The sequence below is a fragment of the Hemitrygon akajei genome, chromosome 15 (genome assembly GCF_048418815.1).
Source record: "Hemitrygon akajei chromosome 15, sHemAka1.3, whole genome shotgun sequence".
NCBI lineage: Eukaryota > Metazoa > Chordata > Chondrichthyes > Myliobatiformes > Dasyatidae > Hemitrygon > Hemitrygon akajei.
This window is the reverse complement of record NC_133138.1, coordinates 19,298,941-19,324,804: the sequence shown is the minus strand read 5'-3', so window position 1 is coordinate 19,324,804 and position 25,864 is coordinate 19,298,941. Positions and strand designations below refer to the sequence as shown.

The following is a 25,864-nucleotide window of genomic DNA, read 5'->3' as shown; positions in this document are numbered from 1 at the left end:
GTGGTAGAGGCTGATATTTAAAAGATTCTTAAATGGGCATGTAGATATCAGAAAAGTAGAGGGTTATGGGCTGTGTAGGAGGGAAGGGTTATAGTGATCATAGATTATACAAGTTGACACAATATAGTGGGCCAAAGTGCTGTTCCATTTTCTGTGTAAGATGACTGGTTTCGCGATACGATTGACTCATTGGTGTGTGACTGACATAATGGCACACATTTCAGCATTTCTGTAGTGACTGACTGATCCATTAATACAGAAAGCACCTTAATCTTGTGGAACTGACAAGTTCCACAAATGTTCTGCTCCCTTGCCTACTCACTGACACCATGGTACAACAGGCTCGTGGTATTGTGACTGCATGATCCAAGGATAGACCTTCTATTCTAACGACAGGATACACATGCTTGCAGTTGATTGACTCTGACAGACAACAGGCTTAAACCATTATATGTTTTGGGATGCATTTCTGACAGAGTGATGAATGGCTTTCTTGAGGATAAGCTTAGGTTATTCATTAAATAGTGAACTGACTTAAATGAGCTCGTGAACACATCAAAGCAACAGTAACAGTTGGAGATGAAGTGAAATAGTTTGGGTAGTGGAGGTTGGGGGCGGGGTAGGGTGTGTTTGGAAATGAGCCAGGTTGTAACACTTTCTTCCAAGGTTAACGTCTTGACTGGATTTTCCACCCATTTTAACTGGAATTTCCATTGCTTCAGTGTAATTAATCCCAGCACCCTAACACACACACACACACACACACACACACACACACACACACACACACACACACACACACACACACACACACACACACACACACACACACACACACACACACACACACACACACACACACACACACACACACACACAGTGTTGTTCCAACTCTTGCAATCTCATGTCCAAAGCGACACACTTTCTTGACAATTTTGACTGTATCACTTGCAGTCCCTTTAACAAGCATTACGGATTCAAAACATTTCACTGAATCACAGGTATTGCAGTACTTGAATCATGATGAATCCTAACAAAATATTGAACACCATGAAGCCACATGCCATTTACCTGGTAAATGGGAGAACCTTTTATTTCTGAGTGATTTGGTTACCTTCATAACTTTCTCTTTACTTCACTCTGTATAGGAATGGTAAAACCAATGTGCTGAGGACATTCACCAGGGTTTTGCCTGGAATAGTGTGTTTTGGCATTGAGGAGACACTGCAAAGTCTAGGTGTACTTACCTTGGAGCAGAGAAGGCAAAGAAGGGGCATGACTGAGGTATTTAACATTATGAAGAGTATAAACAGGGTATATGGAAGAAAACTTTTCCCCAAATCAGTAGTTGGTAAAACTAAAGGACATGAGTAAGATTTAACAGGGATCTGTGGAAAACCTTTATTATTTAGAGAGTAGTAAGTACTTGTAATCTATCATCGGGGTGAGTGAAGAAAGCAGAGGCACTAACAGCAGCTAAGGAATGTCTGGAAGAATACTTGGATTGCCTAGGAATAGAGGCCATGGGCCAAGTGCTGAAGATGGAATTATTATTAATGGGTTCCATCATGTATGGACAACTGCTCTGGATGGTCTATTATGAATTTATGAACCACCTCATATCATTATCCTCATAAGCTTAGTGAAACTCTCTGTTGTTCTTCCTCAATCTGCCTTTGCTTATCAAAGTTCTACCATTTGTTAATGTTGAGAATTTTGCAAATAAATTTCTATTGTCATTAATACTGTGTTTACTATTGATAATTTTTCAGACAAAATTAATGCCAAGCATTGTGAAGTGCTTATTGAAGGTTAAAACAAATTCTTCCCATTTTATCTGCCCTTAATAAAAATAGCCTGGACGATATCAAAACTACATTAAACATGTTTTTGAGTTCCCATTGACCAAATGAGTATTGTGCTACAATTGGCTGTTAGTTTACATAAAGCATTTTTATGAGACATTCATCAATGATGTTTGAGCCCTCATTGGTTAAATGTGAAGAAGATGGCTGCATTTAGCAAGAAGGGCAGATTGATTGACTAAACTGCTCAATCATTAAGCTGATAAATTAGATTTTTTTTATTTCAGACATTTTAGAATTTTTTGTTCAGCCCTAAAGCAACATAATTAATCAGATGTTTTCAAAACAGCACAGGCAGACACACTAGAAACCGCAAATGCTGACACCTAGAGCAGAACACAAACTGCTGGAGAAACTCAACGTGGAGTTAAAGGGATTGTCGACATTTCAGACAAAGACCCAAGATTGGGACTGAGAGTGTAGAGGGAAGATAGCCAACATAAAGGGGTGACAGAGAAGGGTGAAACAGGGGCTGATAGGTGAAACCAGATTACTGGAGGAAGGGTGGCGGGTGTGAATGATGGGAAGATTGAGCTGACAGGAGGGACAATGTGCTGAGTTAGAGACTGGTGGCTAATGAAACAGTGCTCTAAGGTTGAGTACTGAAGCTGGGAACCATTGAAAATGACAAAATATTTTAAACTTTAGAAATGACGTTTCCATTTCATTTTTCTGGTTTTAAGGAAGGTGCTCAGATTTGATCAACAATCTACAGGTGGTGCAGGAAGCCCTTGTATGGGCAGGCTGTGGGTACTTTGGAGCTCCTTTCCTACTTTCAGCTAATCCCTGAGCTCCCAATGCAGAGGTGCAAGGCACTCAGCAACTTCTCAGGCCTTTCTTTTGCATCTTGAGTGGTCAGAAAGCAGGGATTCCTATGAATTGAGGCCATTGTTTCTTTTCAAGGAAGCTTAAGAACATGCTCGACTGTTATCTCTGTGCGTAAGGTAATCTTTTGCTCTACTGATGAGAGTGTTTGGTTCAGGAGGAAGGTGTACCATATAACCTACAGAATAATAAGGGACTACTTTATGTTTTAGTAACACGTCGTTGAATGCGCTATTAGGCGCATATTGATCTGTACATGTGTGCCGAGTTCGGATTATGCCAGTAAAGAACCATGAAACTTAGCTCCCATCTCCAGCATTTTTATTAATAGCATTGTTATATAACCAGGCCACATACACAACAGACTGACAATGCGGTTAATGAACCTACATCTTATTGGAACGCTGTGTTTTAGTTGCTAACGACACTCGGAGGAAGAGCGCAAGCAACGAGCCAAGGAGCGGGAGAAGGAGGCAGAACGAGGCCGCAAGTCTGAAAGGAAGCGAGAACACAGCCGGGGTTGGGAACGTCAGGAGACCAAGAGACACAGTCGGAGCTGCAGCACATTTAGCCGAGACCACAGCCGGTGCTGACCCCCAGGGACTGAGGATCTGCCTGCCCTAGAAGGGAGATAAAAAGGAGCGACACACATGTCTAGATGGAGTGCGCTAGTGGCACTAGCAAAAAGGACAAGTGAGTCAAAAAGAAAACGGGGAAAATGGGGTTAAATTAACATAACAAAGATGGCGATGATTAGAACCATTACAGCATTTGACAGTGGCATTGAAGACTGGGCAACTTACATTGAGAGAGTGGAGTTATATTGCGAGGCTAACGGTGTTAATGATGAAAAGAAAGCCAGCGTCTTACTCAGTATTATGGGGGCAAAAACATACGGGCTGCTTTGGAGTTTGTTAACCCCTGAAAAGCCAGCTGACAAAACGTTCAGGAAAATAGTAGATACTCTCCAACAGCATTTAAACCCCAACCCAGTGGTCATTGCTGAAAGACTTAAATTTCACAAATGGAATCAGAGCAAAAGTGAAAGCATTTCTGAATATTGTGCTGAATTGCACAAATTATCAAAACATTGTCAATTTGAAGCTGGTCTATTGGACGCATTGAGGGACAGGTTAGTGTGCGGCATGCACTGTGAAACCACACAGAAGAAGCTCCTGTGTGAAAAAGACCTTAAATTAGAGAAGGCGCTGAACATTGCAACATCAATGGAAACAGTAGCATGGGGTACCTCAGAGATATAACAAAAATCTCTGGAATATGCTACAAATAAAATGTCACTGAACAGAAATGAAAGAAAGAAATGTTACTGTTGTGGGAACAGGTCACATGACCCTGATGACTGTTGGTTTAAAGACAAAGAATGCAGAAACTGTGGCAAACAGGGCTACATTGGCAGAGTATGCAAAGCTAGTTAACAGCAGAAAAAGGGCAAAATACAGAGAAACAAGAAACCCCAGAAAGGAAAATACAACAAGGTACACAAAACGAACGAAGGCAGTTCTGATGAAAATGACTCAGATGGAAGAGAATTGTCTTGTCTGCAACTTCACAGCATGAAAGAGACAGATGATTGAAGAGTAATAAGGATCACTCCACAAGTGGCAGGTGTGAGTCTGAAAATGGAGTTAGACAGAGGCTGAGCTTTAGCAGTGATCTCTGTATATGACTACAAACGACTGTTTTCGCACATACCTCTGAAACGAACTGAACACCTACTAAAGAATTACACAGGACAGATAGTGCATCTCAAAGGCAAAATTAAAGTGACAGTGACCTGTGGAGACAAAACACAGCAGCTGAACCTCCATATACTGAAAAATGGAGGACCGCTGTTGCTGGGACGCAAATGGCTCAGGAAAATCCAGTTGGATTGGCACACCAGCAAGGCACTAGATGTGTCAACAAAGGAGGGCAGTGTGCAGGGAAGATGTCCACAGCGCTCCTCTCACCCACTGGCAACTATTACAATGACGGGGTGGAGCTAGACAGCATCGACGATGAGGATGAGCGCAGCATCCGTGGCCGAGACTCGAATGAAGATACAGAGGATGTAAGGGAGACAGATATTCCCAATAGGAAGGATGACAAAGACTACCTGGAAGTAAAAGAGCAGGTGTATCAGGAGAAATTGACATCTCTCAAAAGACAACTACAGCAATTACAGGAAAGCACTTTCCAGGAGTATCAGTAAAGGATGAAGAAACTAAATCAACAATACAAGGGAAGAATATGAAATGCAGAGCTTTTTCTGCAACTGGAGATAGAACAAGTGGAAAGGAATTATATTAAAAAGAAGAAAGCAGCAGTGAAGGAATTTGAAGATAAAAAAGATTGAGTTAGGAGAAAAGAAAAAGATGATTGAGAATGAAAGGCTAACAATGGAACTCACAGGAGATTCTATGGTGGTAAAGTCAATAACAAATAGGGAACTAAGGAGGAGACCTAATGACCCTGTTCCAATTACCGACAAAAGACGAAAACCTGCACCTGCGCAGTTAAATTACTTGTTAACAGATGAAGAGTTAATGGAAGATCTGTGAACTCTCAATAAGCTTAAATCTCCGAAAAGACCAGCATCTCCATTCAAACAGAACAGTTTTCGCACAAGGTAAATCTCGAACCAATCATTTTCTCCATTGCGAATCATACACTTAATCCTTTGCAGGGAAGTTTCTTTTGCACGTACATATTTTGAATCCTCAGCCAATGTGTCTTGTTTTTCACGAAGAAGTTGGGAAACAGCATCAAAACAGAGCGAATTCTGGCACCAAACTGTAAGGTTTCTATTGTTGTATTTTCACACTTGTGCTGAATGTGCACCTGAAGGAATTCTCCCTCTCGATCCAGACAGATAGCACTGCAGGTAATCCTTAATCTCAGCAAAACAGTACTTTAACAGCAGCTTAAGAACAATGGAATGAACAACAGGATTTCGATCAACTGCTGCATCAAATGGTGAACGATTACTGGTAAAGTACTGATCTTCCTGTGAGTCATTGGATTCCCCCGACTTTTGAATAACTAGTAGAGACAGCAGATCACCAACCACTTCTTTTGTTGGTGGCAAGTCATCTTTGAAGCAGACCATGGAAACCAAAGCTACGAAAAATGCATCACACCTCTTGCAAAATATGACTAATTTTACTACAGCTTCACTTATTTCTTCTGTTACCACTGGTACGTAATCATCATCTAGAGAAGTATGGCACAGTGGGCAGAGTGGTTGTCCTGATTCAAGCCACTGCTTTATACATTTTAAACAGTAAAAATGATCACATGGAAGCATGATGGGTTTGTTGAGTTCTCCTAAGCAAATTGTATGTTCTTTCAGATCATACCTGAAGAACAGACATCCTGCACTATTTTTACAGTCCCTGAGGACCTGAATCACAGCCCGAAAGAGCCCTCGGGATCTCATATCAGAGTTACTGTTCAAACTCTTTGTAAGTTGACCAGCGTAGAATGCAGCTTTGTTCTCGAATTTATCATCTGTTTCTTTAACTCTCAAAATGATGTGTTCCACAAGAAGTGTATAGTGCATAGTGAACAGTGCATAGTTCCCTGAAGGTGGAGTCTCATGTAGATAGGGTGGTGAAAAAGGCTTTTGGAATGCTGGCCTTTATAAATCAGAGCATTGAGTACAGAAGTTGGGATGTAATGTTAAAATTGTACAAGGCATTGGTAAGGCCAAATTTGGAATATTGTGTACAGTTCTGGTCACCGAATTATAGGAAAGATATCAATAAATTAGAGCGAGTGCAGAGACGATTTACTAGGATGTTACCTGGGTTTCAGCACTTAAGTTACAGAGAAAGGTTGAACAAGTTAGGTCTCTATTCATTGGAGTGTAGAAGGTTGAGTGGGGATTTGATCGAGGTATTTAAAATTTTGAGAGGGATAGATAGAGTTGATGTGAATAGGCTGTTTCCATTGAGAGTAGGGGAGATTCAAACGAGAGGACATGATTTGAGAGTTAGGGGGCAAAAGTTTAAGGGAAACACGAGGGGGTATTTCTTTACTCAGAGAGTGATAGCTGTGTGGAATGAGCTTCCTGTAGAAGTAGTAGAGGCCAGTTCAGTTGTGTCATTTAAGGTAAAATTGGATAGGTATATGGACAGGAAAGGAGTGGAGGGTTATGGGCTGAGTGCGGGTAGGTGGGACTAGGTGAGATTAAGAGATTAAGGACTAGGAGGGCCGAGATGGCCTGTTTCCATGCTGTGATTGTTATATGTTATATGGTTATAAGTGACAGCATCTCCGTCTTCTCCTGAGCATCTTCCCAGCACTCCGGCTGAATCACTAGCACAAAGATGTGATGCACGAATAGAAGATGGAAAGTTATACTATGATAAGAGGTGGTATCATAAAGGTCAGGCTATATATTTGGAATCTAAGGAGAATACAAAGATTGGCTGTGTAATTAGCTCAGTTGGAACAAATGAGATATAGGTAAGGAAGACAAGTGATAGCACAAAGATGTGTATGTATCTAGGACAGCTGCACAGAAGGATCATTATATGGAGGTGATCTGCTGCCTAAAACTCTTAGCAAGTTGGAGGCGCACAGTTTCTTAACTTTCTTTGCTCAGAGGTCAACTTTTCATGACTTTTATATGGAAATCTGTATTAAAACAAACAAGTTTATTAACAGACATTACCCGGAGAGGCACAGAAGACCCCCCCCCCCCAAGAGACTTGAGTTATAAATGGGTCTTAGACCAAAAGTAAAAAAAAAATCTTGTTATAATTTGATACTATTACGTTACTAAGTAAACAAATGGTTGGTAGGCATTTGTTTGTTAAGGGTAAATATATTTGTTTAGCATAGTGCCCCAGCAAAAAAAAAGTTGATACACTATTAAAATAAAAGGGGAGGAGTGTACCATATATCCTACTGTATGTTTTAGTAACACGTTGTTGAATGTGCTATTAGGTGCATATTGAGCATGCGCTATTAGGCATATATTGATCTGTATGTGTGTGTGCCAAGTTCGGTTTCTGTCAGTAAAGAACCACGAAACTTAGCTCCCGCCTCTAGCGTTTTTATTAATAGCATTGTTGTGTAACCAGGCCACATACACAACAGAAGGCATGGAAATAAGAACAGGAGAACATAAGAAATAAGAGCTGGAGTAGGCCATCTGGCCCATCGAGCCTGCTCTGCCATCCAATAAGATCATGGCTGATTTGACCATGGACTCATCTCCACCTACCTGCCTTTACCCCATAACCCTTAATTCCCCTACAATGCAAAAATCTATCCAACCTTGTCTTAAATATATTTACTGAGGTAGCCTCCACTGCTTCATTGAGCAGAGAATTCCACAGATTCACCACTCTCTGGTAAAAGCAGTTCCTTCTCATCTTCCTCCTAAATTTACTAACCCGAATCTCAAGGCTATATCCCCTAGTTCTAGTTTCACCTACCAGGGAAACAACTTTCCTGTCTCTATCTTATCTATCCATTTCATAATTTTATGTTTCTATAAGATCTCCTCTCATTCTTCTAAATTCCAGCGAGTACAGTCCCAGGCGACTCAATCTCTCCTCATAGACTAACCGCCTCACCTCAAGGAATCAATCTGGTGAACCTCCTCTGTACCGCAATCTAAAGCCAATATATCCTTCCTCAAGTAAGGACACCAGAACTCCACGCAGTACTCCAGTACCCTGTATAGTTGCAACATAATCTCCCTGCTCTTAAATTCAATCCCTCTAGCAATGAAGGCCAGCATTCCATTTGCCTTCTTGATAGCCGGCTGCACCTGCAAACTAGCAATTCATGCACAGCAGCATGCTGCATTCTTTTACCATTTAAATAATAATCTGACCTATTTTTCCTTCCAAAGGGGATGACCTCACATTTACCAACATTGTATTCCATCTGCTATGTGTTGGCGTGTGGCCTAGTGGGCAAGGCATCAAACTAGTAACCTGAAGGTCACTGGTTCGAGCCTCAGCTGAGGCAGCATGTTTGTGTCCTTGAGCAAGGCACTTAACAACACATTGCTCTGTGACGTCACCGATGCCAAGCTGCATGGGTCCTAGTGCCCTTCCCTTGGACAACATCGGTGGCGTGGAGAGGGGAAGGCCTGCAGCTTGGGCAACTGTCGGTCTCCCATACAACCCTGCTCAGGCCTGCGCCCTGGAAACTCCAAGCGCAGATCCATGGTCTCTCGAGACCGACGGATGCCACCACCATTCCATCTGCCAGACCCTTGCCACTCACTTAACCTATCTATATCTCTCTGCAGACTCTCCGTATCCTCTGCACAATTTGCATTTCCACTCAATTTAGTGTCATCAGCAAACTTAGATACACTACACTCGGTCCCCTCTTCCAGATCATTAAAGTATATCATGAACAGTTGCAGGCCCAGCACCGATCCCTGTGCCACACTGTTCATCACTGATCGTCAATCAGAGTAACACTCATGTATCCCAAGTCTCTGCTTTCTATTTGTTAGCCAATCCTCTATCCATGCTAATGCATCACCCCCAACTCTATGGATAAGTCTTTTATGTGGCACCTTATCAAATTGCTTCTGGAAATCTAAGTAAATAACTCCATCTGTTCCCTCTATCCACTGTGCTTGTTATATCCTCAAAGAACTCCAGTAAGTTTGTCAAATAGGACCTGTCTTTGCTGAATCCATGCTCTGTTTGCCTGCTGGATCCATTTCTTTCCAGATGCCTTGTTATTTCTTCTTTAATAATAGCTTCAAGCATTTTCCCAACTACAGATATTAAACTGACCAGCCTATAGTTACCTGCATTTTGTCTACATCCATTTTTGAACAGTGGCGTGACATTGGTCTTCTTCAAATCTGCCGGAACCTGCCCAGAGTTCAGAGAATTTTGGTAAATTATCATTAAAGCTTGAACTATAACCTCTGCCATTTCTTTCAGTACTCTGGGATGCATCCCAACAGGACCATGGGACTTGTCAATCTTCAGGCCCAAAACTTTGCTCAGCACTTCATCTTTAGTGATAGCTACTGCATCGAGGTCCTTTCCTCCCATCACATCCATATCATCTCTCCTTTGGCATGTTAGACATGTCCTCTACCATGAAAGCTGACACAAAATAGTCATTTAAAGCCTTGTCCATTTCCTCATTGCCCAATATCAATTCCCCCTTCTTGTCCTCTGGGACCTACATTCACTTTTTCAGCTTTATATAATTATAAAAACTTCTACTATCCGTTTTTATATTTTGTGCTTTTTATTTTCATAAAATATCTTCCCTTTCTTTATTGCTAGGTTGGTAGTTCTTTGCTGCCTTTTGAAGTTTTCCCTATCTTCCAGTTTCCCACTACTCTTGGTGACTTTGTACACACAAGCTTTTAGTTTGATGCCTTGCTTTATTTCCTTAATGCCCTTGCTTTTAACTGGAATATAAGACTTTGAAAGTCTTCCGCTGTTCCTCCACCATCCCACCATGTAGCTTGTGTTTCCAGTCCATCTTAACCAACTCATCTCTCATCCTGTTGTAGTCTTCCTTATTTAGGCATAGACATGAACATTACTAGTTGGATCCTGCATTTTGGCGTGACCTCATTAAAGAAGCTTCAAGATTGTCTTCTGACTGAGTCTTAAGTGTGTCCTTGAAAGAAGTGCTTTCTACAAGGTTGGGCAGGAGAAACTTGTGTAGTTCTCTTTGTAGTAATGAAGATTGAGAGGAGATTTTATAAAGGTGTAGAGGTTTGTGACTGTTTTATGTTGTTTCAATTAGCAGAGGACTGTGGAGAAAGATTTAAAGTTGTGGGTAAATACAGAAAGGATCTGAGGAACTATCTTTCTCACAAAGGTAGTAACATAATGACCCTAAAACCAGTGAAATCAATCAGTCAGAGCCTTCAGACTGAAATTGGATTGGCATTTAAGGAGAAATAATAGGCTGGTGTAGAGAAAAATAATGGGGGAATGGCACAGATAGAGTTGCTCTATTAGGAGCTGGCAGAGAGCTGAGTGGCTACAATGATTCTCTGTACCTTCCACTGAACGTGCCTGCTCTGAAAGCTCACGTGACAGGCAAAGATCTGCCAGACCAATTCCAAAACAGAACTTTGATTCTTGAGACCAATGGCGCACCATGGGTTGATTACACCAAAATTTTCTGGGTTGAATTGATTGTCTTCCCTTCGTACCATTTAATTCTAGAATGTACATATTTTGCACTGCAATGCGTGTTCAAGGCAGATGCATAAAACAGGTTATTTTGAAGAGAAAATCTATAAAGATATTCAGTGATGGATATCAACATTGTTTATATCGATGTGAAATGTTGCTGGAATGTCAGATCAATCTGTAATATTTAAACCAGAATTTTCAGAAAAGAGTTCACTAAATCTAATGAAAATGCAGAAAGAATGTACAAAAACTTTCAAATCTATTATGTGTCACATAGATATAAAACACAGAACAGTAAAATGTTAATCATCTCTGAAAGTGTAACTGTTAATCACTTTTTCCTCATTATATTGTTAAGAATTTATTCACTTCAAGGTGCATTTAACAAACAGGTGGTTTGTTAATAAATCTTTTCTGATTTTCACGGTGTTCTCTGATCAGATACAGTCGATGCTCTGTCTACGGTTAGGCTTCCCCAATAATAAGTACTGACCTAATATCAGAAAGCACCACATCTACACCTGCCTGCTACACTGATAACCTTTAGCCTCATGAACTTGCTGCAGAACTTCCTGAATATTTTCCCCCACTGTTATGGATTCTTACAGTCTGGTGATGTCTGGAGACTGGTACAATTTCAAAGAATGGTTATAGGCCACTCTCAGCACTGTGATCCAGTTTCAAGCCTGGGTAAAAGGAAACTTGAACTGCTCCACACACAAAGGAGACTGCACATGCTGGAATCTGGAGCAAAAAGCAATCTGCTAGAGGATTGATCAGCATCTGTGGGGAGAAATAAATTGTCTGTTATGGGTTGAAACCCTGCATGAAGACTGTTGCAGAGTTTTGACTGAAATGTTGATAATTTCTTTCCCCCACACATGTTGCTTGACTCACTGAATTTGACTGTTTACTACTCCACATATGACTTACAATGATAAAACCATTTTTGTTTTCCTTCTCCCACTTCAGTTGTCAAATAGGAAGGCAAATGCAAAGTGTTTTCTCAATGGTTGATACACAACATTAATGAAATAATAGAATGTGCACTTACTCCATTGGATTTGGGTTTCCTGAACCTCCAGTGATGTCTCATCAGAAAGCTGGAGACAACATTTAAGCACCACATGCAAATGAACCACTTTGACTTTTGTCTGATCAGAAAATGGTTCTCAATCCAGGATCTGAATTATGGGAAAATGCATTGGCAAGTTTATTTCCAGTTCGCCTCTGGCAGAATTGCAACTGTTAAGTGATGTTTATTAATTACTGAAAACACCTCTGCTCTTGTGATAGGTACAAGTGGAGGGAATTGAAATCACTGCATCAGAGGTCTAAGATTTGAGTACGCCTGCTTCTCCCGGGAAGTGTTGTCACAGGAAAGCAGCAGCCATCAGCAGGGACCCCATCACCAAGGTCACGCTCTCTTCTTGCTGCTGCTGTCAGGAAGAAGGTAGAGGAGCCTCAGGACTCACAGCAACAAATTCAGAAATAGTTATCACCCCTCAACCATCAGGCTCTTGAACCAAAGGAGATAACTTCACTCAACTTCACTTTCCCCATTATTGAAATGTTTCCCCAATCTAAGGACTCACTTTCAAGGACTCTTCATCTCATGTTCTTGATATTTATTGCTTATTTATTTATGTATTATTATTATTACTATTATTTCTTTTTTTTCTATTTGTACAGTTTGTTGTCTTTTGCACACTGTTGAATGCCCAAGTTGGTATGGTCCTTCATTGATTTTATTTAGGTTAATATTCTATTGTGGATTTATTCCTAAATGGACATTGAACCTGTAAACACTACCTCACTTTTTAAATATATATTATTTCTGTACTTATACTATAATTGATTTATTTGTTTATTTATTATTATTTTTTTCTTCTTCTTCTATATTACATATTGCATTGAGTAGCTGCTACTAAATTAACAAATTTCACGACATATACCAGTGATTAATAAACCTGATTCTGATCTGATTCTGAATATGCCTGCAGCAAAATGAATCTCAGCGTTGTAGAGGGTGAATATTTGTACTTTCATAATAAATTTACTTTGAAATTTCAACTTTGAAGGAAGGTTCTCTTTACCAATTGGTTGGCCTTGCGGGAAGCCCAATTTGAATGTTATCACTGAAAGTATATATGGATTTATGAAAATCCACCCCACAGACTTTGAGTGTTGCTTTCTCAGATGAACATGTTACAAATGTGATCAGTCAGTTCCTGACTGATAGAGCATGCAGGAACACTTCAGGCAATTTTAACAACCCAGGTGCCTGGTTAAAATTCCTTGCCCTATTCTTTTATTGACATATATTAAATATTTATGTACAAACCCCATTTCCAGAAAAGTTGGGATATTTTCCAAAATGCAATAAAAACAAAAATCTGTGATATGTTAATTCACGTGAACCTTTATTTAACTGACAAAAGTACAAAGAAAAGATTTTCAATAGTTTTACTGACCAACTTAATTGTATCTTGTAAATATACACTAATTTAGAATTTGATGGCTGCAACACACTCAACAAAAGTTGGGACAGAGTTAAAATAAGATTAAGAAGTGCACAGAATATTCAAGTAACACCGGTTTGGAAGACTCCACATTAAGCAGGCTAATTGGTAGCAGGTAAGGTATCATGACTGGGTATAAAAGTAGCGTCCATCAAAGGCTCAGTCTTTGCAAGCAAGGATGGGTTGTGGCTCACCCCTTTGTGCCAAAATTCGTGAGAGAATTGTTAGTCAGTTCAAAAGGAACATTTCCCAACGCAAGATTGCAGAGAATTTAGGTCTTTCAACATCTACACTACATAATACTGTGAAAAGATTCAGAGAATTCAGAGACATCTTAGTGCGTAAAAGGCATGGTCGGAAACCACTGTTGACTGTGCGTGATCTTCGAGCCCTCAGGCGGCACTGCCTAAGAAACTGTCATGCTACTGTGACAATTATAGCCACCTGGGCTCAGGAGTACTTCGGAAAACCATTGTCACTTAACACAGTCCGTCACTGCATCCAGAAATGCAACTTGAAACTGTATTACGCAAGGAGGAAGCCATACATCAACTCTATGCAGAAACGCCGGCAAGTTCTCTGGGCCCGAGCTCATCTCAGATGGACCGAAAGACTGTGGAACCGTGTGCTGTGGTTAGATGAGTCCATTTTTCGGAAAAAACGGGTGTCGAGTTCTCCGTGCCAAAGATGAAAACGACCATCCTGATTGTTATCAGCGAAAGGTGCAAAAGCCAGCATCTGTGATGGTATGGGGGTGCATCAGTGCCCACGGCATGGGTGAATTGCATGTATGTGAAGGTACCATAGACTCTGAGGCGTATATTAGGATTTTAGAGAGACATATGTTGCCATCAAGGCGACGTCTCTTCCCGGGACGTCCATGCTTATTTCAGCAGGACAATGCCAGACCACATTCTGCACGGGCTACAACAGCGTGGCTTTGTAGAAACAGAGTGTGTGTGCTTGACTGGCCTGCTGCCAGTCCAGATCTATCTCCTATTGAAAATGTATGGCGCATCATGAAGAGGAGAATCAGACAACGGAGACCACGGACTGTTGAGCAGCTGAAGTCTTATATCAAGCAAGAATGGACAAAATTTCCAATTGCAAATCTACTACAATTAGTATCCTCAGTTCCAATAGGATTAAAAAGTGTTATTAAAAGGAAAGGTGATGAAACACAATGGTAAACATGCCTCTGTCCCAACTTTTGTTGAGTGTGTTGCAGCCATCAAATTCTAAATTTGTGTATATTTACAAAATACAATTAAGTTGGTCAGTAAAACTATTGAAAATCTTTTCTTTGTACTTCTGTCAGTTAAATAAAGGTTCACGTGAATTAACATATCACAGATTTTTGTTTTTATTGCATTTTTGGAAAATATCCCAACTTTTCTGGAAATGGGGTTTGTATTAAATTGAGAAAATCATATTTTCACAGAAAGGTGTAAAATGTGTATTCATGTCACTTCTTGAGAAAGAAAACAAGTGTATTTTTTGCAAAATGCTATTAACTTGAATTCACTGATGTATGCTAGATAATTTTCCAAATGAAGTATTATAAGTTATCCTTCCCAGATTAATAAATGAGTTTCTTAAAATAAAGAGTGCTCTCAGTCTGCTTGAACTATAAAATGAGCATTTATTCTAGAGTTAAGTAACTGCAAGGGTAAAAGGTACCTGATACAGGACTCCCAACAGCAGCTGGGATGTGGACCACAGATTTCAACAGGAAATAGAAAAGATGTGTCTAAAAGGCAATGCTACAGCAGTTATGAAAGACTTTAACATGCAGGGCGATAGTGAAAATCAGGCTGGTAATGGATTTAAGACAGTGAGTTGGTTTATTGAATGCCTACAAGATGGCTTTTTAGGGCAATTTGTCATTGAGCCTACGAGGGATCAACTATACTGGATTGAGTGTTATGGAATGAACTGGAGGCAATTAGGGAGCTTAAGGCAAAATAACCTTTAGGAAGCAATGATCACAATATGATTGAGTTCAACTTGAAATTTGATAGGGAGACAGTAAATTCTGATGTAGCAGTATTTCAGTGGTGTAGAGGAAATTACAGTGGTACGAGAGAGGAGTTGACCAAAGTAAATTGGAAAGAGATGCTGGCAGGGATGACAGCAAAGCGGCAATGGCATGAGGTTCTGGGAAAAATTAGGAAGGTGTAGGATAGATGTAGCTGAAAAATGAAGAAATACTCAAATGGCAAAATACTATAACTGTGGCTGACAAGTAAAGTCAAAGTTAATGTAAAAGCAAAAGAGAGGGCATACAAGGCAAAAATTAGCGGGAACATAGAGGATTGGGAAGCCTTTAAAACATACAGAGAGCAAATAAAAGGATCATTTGGAGGGAAAAAATGAAATATGAAAGCAAGCTAGCAAACAACATCAAAGTGGATAGTAAAAGCTTTTCAAGTATGTAAAAAATAAAAGACAGATGAGAGTGGATATAGGACTGTCAGAAAATGAGTCTGGAGATTTAATAATCGGGGACAAGGAGATGGCAGATGAGATAAACGATTATTCTGCATCAGCCTTCACTAATGTGTTTGGAAGTTAAGCACATGTGTGTGAGTATATCTCTTACGATGAGATGTATTTATTTGTATTTTTGATGTTGTGTATAAGGTACAGGGTTGGTGGGATTGTAATGTTGTTTGTTTTCTTTAGAATTGCCACTACCGTATTAGTTTTGTATATTTTGTTTTATTTATTTTCATACTGCAAATGTAACAAGGTTGTGGTCCGAAATTAAACTGAGATTGTAACAACGGGAACTGTGGTTTTTCTAAATTCATTTCCTTGTTTTATTTTGACACCCTCTTTCTGCATTAAAACATCTAAATCAGAAAACGGAATTAAAGACCCGAAAAAGTATTTGTTGTCTTGCGTGCGTATTTTTCCCCAGGCTACAAAATGTATATCGATGATTAAGATGATGGAATAAATGGCTTTGTTGCTAAGTTTGCAAGTTAGGCTGCAGAAGGACTTAGACAGATTAGGAGACTGGGTAAGAAAGTAGCAAGTGAAATAAAATTGGTATAAGATGATGAGAGGCATGATCATATGCATAGTCAGAGGCTTTTTCCCAAGGGCTGAAATGGCTTGCATGAGAGGACAGAGGCTTAAGGTGCTTGGAAGTAAGTACAGAGGAGGTGTCAGGGGTAAGTTTTTTATGCAGAGAGTGGTGAGTGCATGGAATGGGCTGCCGGCAACGGTAGTGGAGGCGGATACAATAGGGTCTTTTAAGAGGCTCCTGAATAGGTACATAGAGCTTAGAACAATAGAGGGCTATGGGTAATCCAAGGTAATTTCTAAGGTAAGTACATGTTCGGCACAGCATTGTGGGCTGAAGGGCCTGTATTGTGCTGTAGGTTTTCTATGTACTATGTTCTAAAATGTTGGAAAATGCATGGTCATGTACTTTGGTAGTAGAAATAAATGTACAGACTATTTTCTACACGGGGAGAAAATCCAAAATTCTGAGATGCAAAAGGACTTGCAGGTTGAGTTCCTCGTAAGGAACGCAAATGCCATGTTAGCATTCCTTTCAAGAGGTCAGAATACAAGAGCAGGGATGTGATGCTGAGACTTTAGAAGGCACTGGTGAGGCCTCGCCTTGTATTGTAAACAGTTTTGGGCTTCTCATCTGAGAAAAGATGTGCTGGCATTGGAGAGGTTTCAGAGGAAGTTCACAAGGATGATTCTGGGAATGAAAGGGTTATCATAGGAGGAACGGTTGATGGCTGTGGGTCTGTACTCACTGGAATTTTGAAGGATGAGGAGGGATCCCATTGAAACCTTTCAAATGTTTCAAATGAGTAGATATAGAAAGGATGTTTCCAATGGTGGGGGAGTCTAGGACACAGCCTCAGGATAGAAGTGTATCCATTTAAAACAGAGGTGCAGATAAATTTCTTTAGCCAGAGGGTGGTGAAGTTGTGGAATTTGTTACCACTAGTAGCTGTGGAGGACAGGTCAATGGGTGTAGTTAAGGCAGAGATTAATGGGTTCTTGACTAGACATGGCATCAAAGGTTATGGGGAGAAGATCAGGGACTGGGGCTGAGAAGCGAAAAAAAGGATTGACCATGATTGAATGGTGGAGCAGACTCAATGAGCCAATGGGCTAATTTTGCTCCTTAGTCTTATGGTCTATTACCAATACACACAAAACACTGGAAGAACTCAGCAGGTCCAAATCATTGACTGTTTATTTTCCTCCATACAATAGATGCTACCTGACCTGCTGACTTCCTCAAGCATTTTGTGTGTGCTGTTTAAGATTTACAGCATCTTCAGAGTTTTTTGTGTCCCATCCTTGTTGTAGGATTTTTTCCATGAGTGAATCATCAATCGTTTTATTGCTTGGTCCCATAACGGTAGCACAGAGTTTTCGATTCAGTTTTATCCCCCCGGTTCAGTCCATTCCTACCTACATCTGGGACACTTCTTTTCAATGATTTCATGTTCCCTGGCCCCCGAGTATTATATTTTCACCATGGATGTCCAATCCATCCCCCACCAGGAAGGCCTCAGAGCCCTCCATTTCTTTCTGGACACCAGACCTAACCAGTTCTCCTCCACTGCCACGCTCCTCTTTCTAGTAGAACTTGTCTTCAATCACTCTCAATAATTTCTCCTTTGGCTCCTCCCACTTCCTTCAAACAAAAGGTGTAGCAATGAGACCCTTCACAGACTGGGAGACAATGTCACCGAGCACCTACTTTTCATCCGCTAGAAGAAGCGGGATCTCCCAGTTAGCACCATTTTAGTTCCACTTCCCATTCCTATTCCGATATATTAATCCATGGCCTCCTCTACTGTCATGATGAGGCCACATTCAGGTTGGAGGAGTAACACTTTATATTCCGTCTGGGTAGCCTCCAAGTTCGCTTTCTCAAACTTCCAGTAATTCCCCCCCCCCTTCACCATTCCCCATCCCCTTTTCCCTTTCTCATCTTATCTTCTTGCCTGGCCATAGCCTCCCTCTGGTGCTCCTTCCCCATTTTCTCTCTTCCATGGCCTTCTGTCCTCTCCTATTAGATTCTCCCTTCTCCAGCCCTGTATCTATTTCACCAATCAACTTCCCAGCTCTTTACTTCACCCCTCCCCCCAACCAGGTTTCACCTATCACCTTGTGTTTCTCCCTCAACTTCCCCTGACCTTCTAATTCCCACTCCTCCTCTTTTCTCTTCCTGTCCTGCTGAAGGGTCTCAGCATTTTGTGTGCGTGGGTTACGGAGGTTTCGAGAATGCAGTTGAAGAGTTTACTCCTGTACCCCTAGGGACTGCTTGCAGTGTAGAGCTTGGAGCAGAAGATGTGCTTTGGGGGTCTGGACAAGCGGACCTACCTGCCAATCCAAAGACTCAGTTCTGAGCATATTGGCCTGGCACATCGGTTCTCTATCCTTCCAGTAGATTTGTACAAGGTTGCAGAGGCAGTAGAATAGGTAGTGACAAACCTGAACATGGCTTTGTGACGCAAACCCTTACAGCAAATAGAGTTGTTCTGCAATTGAAGGTCATTTGTATATAGTGCCTCGAAAAAGTATTCCGCCTGCAACCCTTTGTTCACTTACATAACAACCGGGTATTTTGATCTCCTGCCTGAATCCCAGTGCAGTGTCCCTCCGGACAGCGAAGCATCTGACATGATTTTTACAGCACGTCAGCTGCAGAAGAAAGCCCGGGAACAAAATCTCCCACTTTATATGGCCTATGAAAACATTTGACTCCGTAAATCGATCTGCTCTTTGGCAGGTACTGTCCAAAATTGGGTGCCTGGAGAAATACCTCCAGATCCTGCAGCTCTTAAGCAGTGATATGAGTGCAACAGTCATCAGCAGCAGCGGCTCTGAAACAGCACCAGCTTGAAACTGGGGTGAAACAGGGGTGCATCATTGCCCCAGCTCCATTTGCTGTTTTCATAGCAACCATTCTTCACCTCACAGGCCAAGACCTCCCACAAGGAGTCCAGATTCTCTTTAGGACAGATGGTGGGGCGGGGGGTGCTCTTTAACCCTAACAAGTTCAAGGCAAAGAGCAAGGTGTCGGCTACTTCCATTATGGAGCTCCAATATGCAGATGACAATGTCGTCATAGATACTGTACAAACCTCAGAATACATACTCAATCCAAGCAATATGGAGAAGACCGTAAAACAAAGATTCTGACAACTAATGGGAGTCAACACATGGCCCAGCACACCAGAGAAATGTGCAGTCCCCAGGGAAAGGCAATTAACAATACACAATTAAACTGCATTACCAACAATTAACATTGCACTTCTTCAGACATTATCAGCATCAATTAATTAAAGATTCATACAGTATAAACATTTACAGCGTTTTTTTTCTCTCTGTTGAGGCACCTTTTAAAGTGTTCACTAATGGTCACAGCAAAGTTAATCATAAATGATTTGAATCTAAAAAAGCAAATATTTTGGGCATAATAATGACATTAAATTATCCGCAATCAGTTCATATTTTTGAAAATCAATTCTGCCAGGAGGATTCAACCTGGGTTTTAGTCTCGTGTCACTTTGCAAGACTAAAAGTCATTAATTAAATGCAAGGAATCACAATCTATTTTCAGACAAGGAACTGAAGATGATACATAAACAAGGAGAGAAGGAAATAAGTGGGAAATCCATATGGATTTAATGGTTCACAGCTTCTTGTCCTCATGGAGTTACACACACCCTCATAGACACCCCCCCAATCCTGATGGGGGAACCTTATACAGAGGGTGGTGGGTACCATCCAAGTTCAAGCTCAGTTTATTGTCATTTAAAAGTATACATGCAAACAAAATTCCTCCAGACCAAGGTGTACAACACAGTACAAATAACTCACACTCATAACGTGAAATAATATTACCACAGGTAAATTAACAAATTTTAAGATGCATTTGCAACACAAATTAAAAAGTAAAAAGTATATGAGACCTATGCAACGACACCTGAGAGTTCAGTAGTATAATATTAAAAATACATTTGGAGAGATGCATGGATAGAAAGATTTAGAGGAGTAAGGGTCAAATACAGGTTAAAAGCACCAGCTCAGAAAGACCTGCATTGCATCAGAAGATTTATTTCCATGCTGCATAACCCTACAACTCTATGATTCCAAATTACATTTTAACCAAACAAGATGTTTGTATCACTTGTGGCCTGACAGATGCTACCAGCACCGATGACTACTGCATTGACCATCATTTCATTTATTATGTCACTTCCATCATCCTGTCTAAAAATTAACAAAGGCATCAGGAACATTGTCACCTGAAAATCAATGTTGAAAATCTCAGACAACACCTCAGAAACAATCCGAAACCAATGGAACAGGAACTACAAAGGTCAAGGCACCATAATTAGTATCTATGAAGAGATTTCTGATTTTGGTACCAATGAAATCCAAAACTGGTTTCATGGAATCCAGTACTGATTAACTTCAAAAGCAAGTAATTATTGAACTGGAAGTACTACAATTCAAGACAAAGGTCTTCTGACCCAGTGACGTTGCACATATTCACCAATGATTTTACCTTTTGCTGATCCACCGTTTTCAAATTGCACTTCTTGGCTGGTCTGATCCCACAAGGTGAACTTCTACACAGTCCAGTGTTGGGAGAACAATCTGGAAATGATTGGCAGAAAGCAGCCAGCAAGCTCTGGCCTTCTGCATTCACAGATGAACCCTGAAACTGATGGCACTTAGGACAGAATTTTTAGCTGAATACCAGAAATATAAAAGATGCCCTAAAGCGCTTTTTGAATAACATACTATATATTCCATGACAAAATATCAATCACCCGAAATTAATCTTGAAATTTGTGAATCGGAGGGAAAAAAAAAGAGGAAGCTGAGAAAAACATCTTAGGAGTCACTAACAAGTTCAGAATGAAAGGAAATGATTGAATTAAGCAGGAAGTAAGAGTTAAAGGAATGAGCGAGCAATCACCATCAGTAGAAACAGAGTGCCAGGCAGTTAAAATGATCCTTTAAGCCTATTCATAATGACCTGAACGACATTTGGACCTGTAATTTCCTTTTCCGAGCAGGCTTAATGCAGCACAGCCCCACTTTAGTAATAAGAATAGAAGTTTGGGTTTATGGAGCTTTTAACATTATACTACATCCTAAGGCACTTCACATTATTAAACTAAATTGGTGACAAAACCAAGTAATAATGAGGGAGATGTGATGATGTTAACAAGTAACTTAAAAGAGAGAAAACAGGCAACTGAACCAGAGAGTGAATATTAAATCATAGAAGCTTTGGTCAAAACTATGCAATTTTTCTTTTTTACCCCCCAATGTTTTTCTCAAGACTTGAGAGTGAGGGAAGAGACGGGGAGAACTTTGTTCGAGGATGAATGGAATTAATTTACTGAGGTGGCAGAGAGGAATAGTGAGATTGCGGGTGGTAAGAGACATTACTTCCTACAAAGCAAAATCCAATAGCATGAATGGCAGCAGTGCTTCACTACCAGATGAACTCAATGCCTTCTATGCACATTTTAAAAGGGAGAATACAACTACGGCTGTGAAGATCCCTGTTGCGCCTGATGACCCTGTGACCTCTGTCTCAGAGGCCCACGTTAGGCTGTCTTTAAAGAGGGTGAACCCTCGCGAGGCGGAAGGTCCTGATGGAGTACTTGGTAAGGCTCTAAAAACCTATGCCAACCAACTGGCTGGAGTATTCAAGGATATTTTCAACTTCTCACTGCTACAGGTGAAAGTTCCCACTTGCTTCAAAAAGACAACAGTTATACCAGTGCCTAAGAAGAATAATATGAGATGCCTTAATGACTGTTGCCCGGTAGCACTCACATCCGCAGTGATGAAATGCTTTGAGAGATTAGTCATGACTAGACTGACCATCTGTTGCAGCAAGGACCTGGACCCATTGCAATTTGCCTATCGCCAGGTCCTTGCTGCAACAGATGTTCAGGGCGATAGTCATTAAGGCATGGTCAATGGCTGATGCAATCTCAATGGCTCTCCACAGGCCTTAGAACACTTTGACAACACAAACACCTACATCAGGATGCTGTTCATGAACTATAGCTCAGCAATTAATGCCATCATTCCCACAATCCTGATTGAGAAGTTACAGAACCTGGGCCTCTGTACCTCCCTCTGCAATAGTATCCTTGACTTCCTAACTGGAAAACCACAATCTGTGCGGATTGATGATAACATCTCCTCCTCGCTGACAATCAACACTGGCACACCTCAGGGGTGTGTGCTTAGCCCACTGTTCTACTCTCTCTATACCCATGACTGTGTGGCTAGGCATAGCTCAAATATCATCTATGAATTTGCTGATGATACAACCATTGTTGGTAGAATCTCAGATGGAGACAAGAGAGTGTACAGGAGTGAGATACGCCAACTAGTGGAATGGCGTCACAGCAGCAACCTGGCACTCAACGTCAGTAACATGAAAGAGTTGATTGTGGACTTCAGGAATGGTAAGATGAAGGGACACGTGCCAATCCTCATAGAGGGATCAGAAGCGGAGAGTGTGAACGGTCTCAAGTTCCTGAGTGTCAAGATCTCTGAGGACCTAACCTGGTCCTAATATATCAATGCAGTTATAAAGAAGGCAAAACAGTGACTGTACTTCATTAGGAGTTTGAAGAGATTTGGTATGTCAACAAATACACTTAAAAACTTCTATAAATGTACCATGGAGAGCATTCTGACAGGCTGCATCACTGTCTGGTATTGGTGGGGGGGATATGGCTACTGCACAGGACCGAAAGAAGCTCTGAAATTATTTATTTATTGAGATAAAGTGCAGAATAGGCCCTTCCAATTCTTTAAGTCGTGCCGCCCAGCAACCCCCGGCTTCATCTGAGCCTAATCATGGGTTAATTTACAATGACCGATTAATCTACCAAATAGTACTGTTTTGGACTGTGGGAGGAAACTGGAGCATCCAGAGGAAACCCACACAGTCATGGAGAGAATGTACAAACTCCTTACAGACAGTGGCAGAAATTGAACTCATGTCTCCTGTACCCTAAAGCGTTGTGCTAACCACTACGCTAGCGTGCCAGGGAGGGGAGTGCTGAGAAAAAATTAGGATGGGTGCCTGGGGAAGGGAAGAAAGAAAGGGTCCAATGAGCAAGGGGTGGTGACTGAGGGAGAGTGAGGGTGGGAGGTTAGGGGTTGGGTGTCTGAATACTACTATGTAACCATGGTGTTCAGGTATTTGAACATGGACCTTCCAATCTTGATACGAAGTGGGTCTGAGACTCACAGCAGAAGGTTGTGATTACTTCGGCTTGTGCAAACTGCAGAATAAACTTTGCCTTATGTGGTAGGTTTGGTTTCCAAAATAACATCTTAGTAACTCTAGTGTGGAATAAGAAATGTCTCATAATCCTCATGTTCTCTCTGAGGTGAAACCAGGTCATTAGCGTCATTAACACAGTAGAAAATAATTTTAAAAGCTACAGGTGAGGCCAAGGATGATCTGTTTGAACTGTGAGCCAAACTGACTGTCCTGGATAACTTCAATGACAGAGTAGAAATACATGCAATCCTCTGGAAAATGGCAAAGAAGGGGAAGGGAAAGCCAGCTACAACAGAGTGAGAAATTACTTGGAGGATAGCTTTGTCTTCAATAACACCCTGTTTGGTCAGTGAAAACACACCCGGCCTCATGGAAAGATCCCCATTCCAGACATGAGCACATGTTACACAGATGGTCGTGGGTTTAGAGCAGTACAGCACAGGAATTTGCCCTTCTGCCCTCAAGTTGTGCCAAACCAATTAAATTAATAATTAATAGGCCAAATTAACTAATCTGTTCTGCCTACAAAGTGTCCTTATCTTTCTATTTCCCTCACATTCATCTGTCCATCTAAGCATCTCTTAGAAGTCTCTAATATATCTGCCCCCTACAATTTCCTTCAGCAGCACATTTCAGGCACTCACCACTCTCTGTGTACAAGACTTGCCTCTCACATCTCCTTTTAAATTACCCCCTCTCACCTTAAATGCATGCGCTCTTGGACATTTCAACCCTGGGAAAAAGATGCTATCTGTCTACTCTATTTCTCTCATAATCTTACAAACCTCTATCAGATCTCTCCTCAGTCTTCTCAGACCCTCTCTAGAGAACACAACCCAAATTTATCCAAACTCTTGTTATAGCGCATGCCCTCTAATCTTGGCAGCATCCTGGTAAACCTCTGCTGCCCCCTCTCCAAAGCCTCGACATCCTTCATATAATGGAGCGACCAGAACTGAATGCAATATTCCAGTTGCTGCCGAGCTAGTTTTTTTTTAAAGCTACAACATGACTTTTAAACTCAATGCCTCAACTAATAAGGCAAACATGCCAAACACCTTCGTAACCACCCTATCAACCTGTTCAGGGAGCTATGAACTTGGGCCACAAGATTTCTATGCTCATCAACACTCTTAATGGTCTTGCCCTTAACAGTGCACTATCTCTTCACATTTGACCCACCTAGGTGCAACACTTTGTGTTTGTCTGGGTTAAGTTTCATCTGCCATTTCTCTGCCCATATCTAAAACTGATCTATATCCTGCTCTATTCTATGCTAGTCTTTCACGCTATCCACAACATTACCAATCTTCATATAAACTTCAAACCTACTAATCCAACTATCTACATTTTTATCCTGTTCATTTATATACATCACAAACAGAATGGGTTCCAGTACAGATCCCCGTAGAACACCACTAATCACAGACCTCCAGCTAGAACAAGTCCCTTCGACCACTACTCTCTGTCTACTATGGGCAAGCCAGTTCTGAATCCAAACAGCTAATTCACTATGGATCCCATACATCTTAATCTTCTGGATGAGCCTTCCATGAGGGACATTGTCAGACACCTTACTAAAATCCATGTAGACAACATCCACAGCTCTACCTTCAACAATCGCCCTCGTCAACTCATCAAAAAACTCAATCCATCAAGTTACTAAGAAGTATATGGAACTAGCCACCCGAGTAGCTGTAGAAGCAGGTAAAATTAATATGGTTAAAAGACATTTGGACAAGTACAGGAATAGAAAAGGTTTAGAGGAACATGAGTCAAATGCAAGTTAAAAAGCATGAGTTCAGATTGACAGGCATTGAGCTCTATGACTCCATGTTATTTTACATTCTTATCCAAACAGGATGTTAGCATCATCTGTACCCTACCAGACAGCACCTACGCTGATGACTGCTGCATTGACTACCATTTAATTTGTTATGTTACTTCCATCCTCCTGGCTAGAAAATAACAGAGTTATCAGGAACGTTGTCACCTGAAAATCAATGTTTAAAGTCTCAGACAACACCTCACAAATAATCTGACACCCATGGAACATTCAGCCATGGTGACAGGTGGAGCAGATTCAATGGGCCAAATGGCCTAATTCTGCTCCTATACCTTATGGAACAGGAGATCTAGAGGTCAAGACACCGCATTTAGTTTCCATGAAGAGAC

At 41.0% G+C, this 25,864-nt stretch overlaps 1 protein-coding gene across 1 annotated transcript in view; it reads right to left on the bottom strand.

The window, feature by feature from the left end:
* sgcd (sarcoglycan, delta (dystrophin-associated glycoprotein)) overlaps positions 1 to 25,864 on the bottom strand; it is a 574,429-nt gene that overhangs the window by 141,030 nt on the left and 407,535 nt on the right.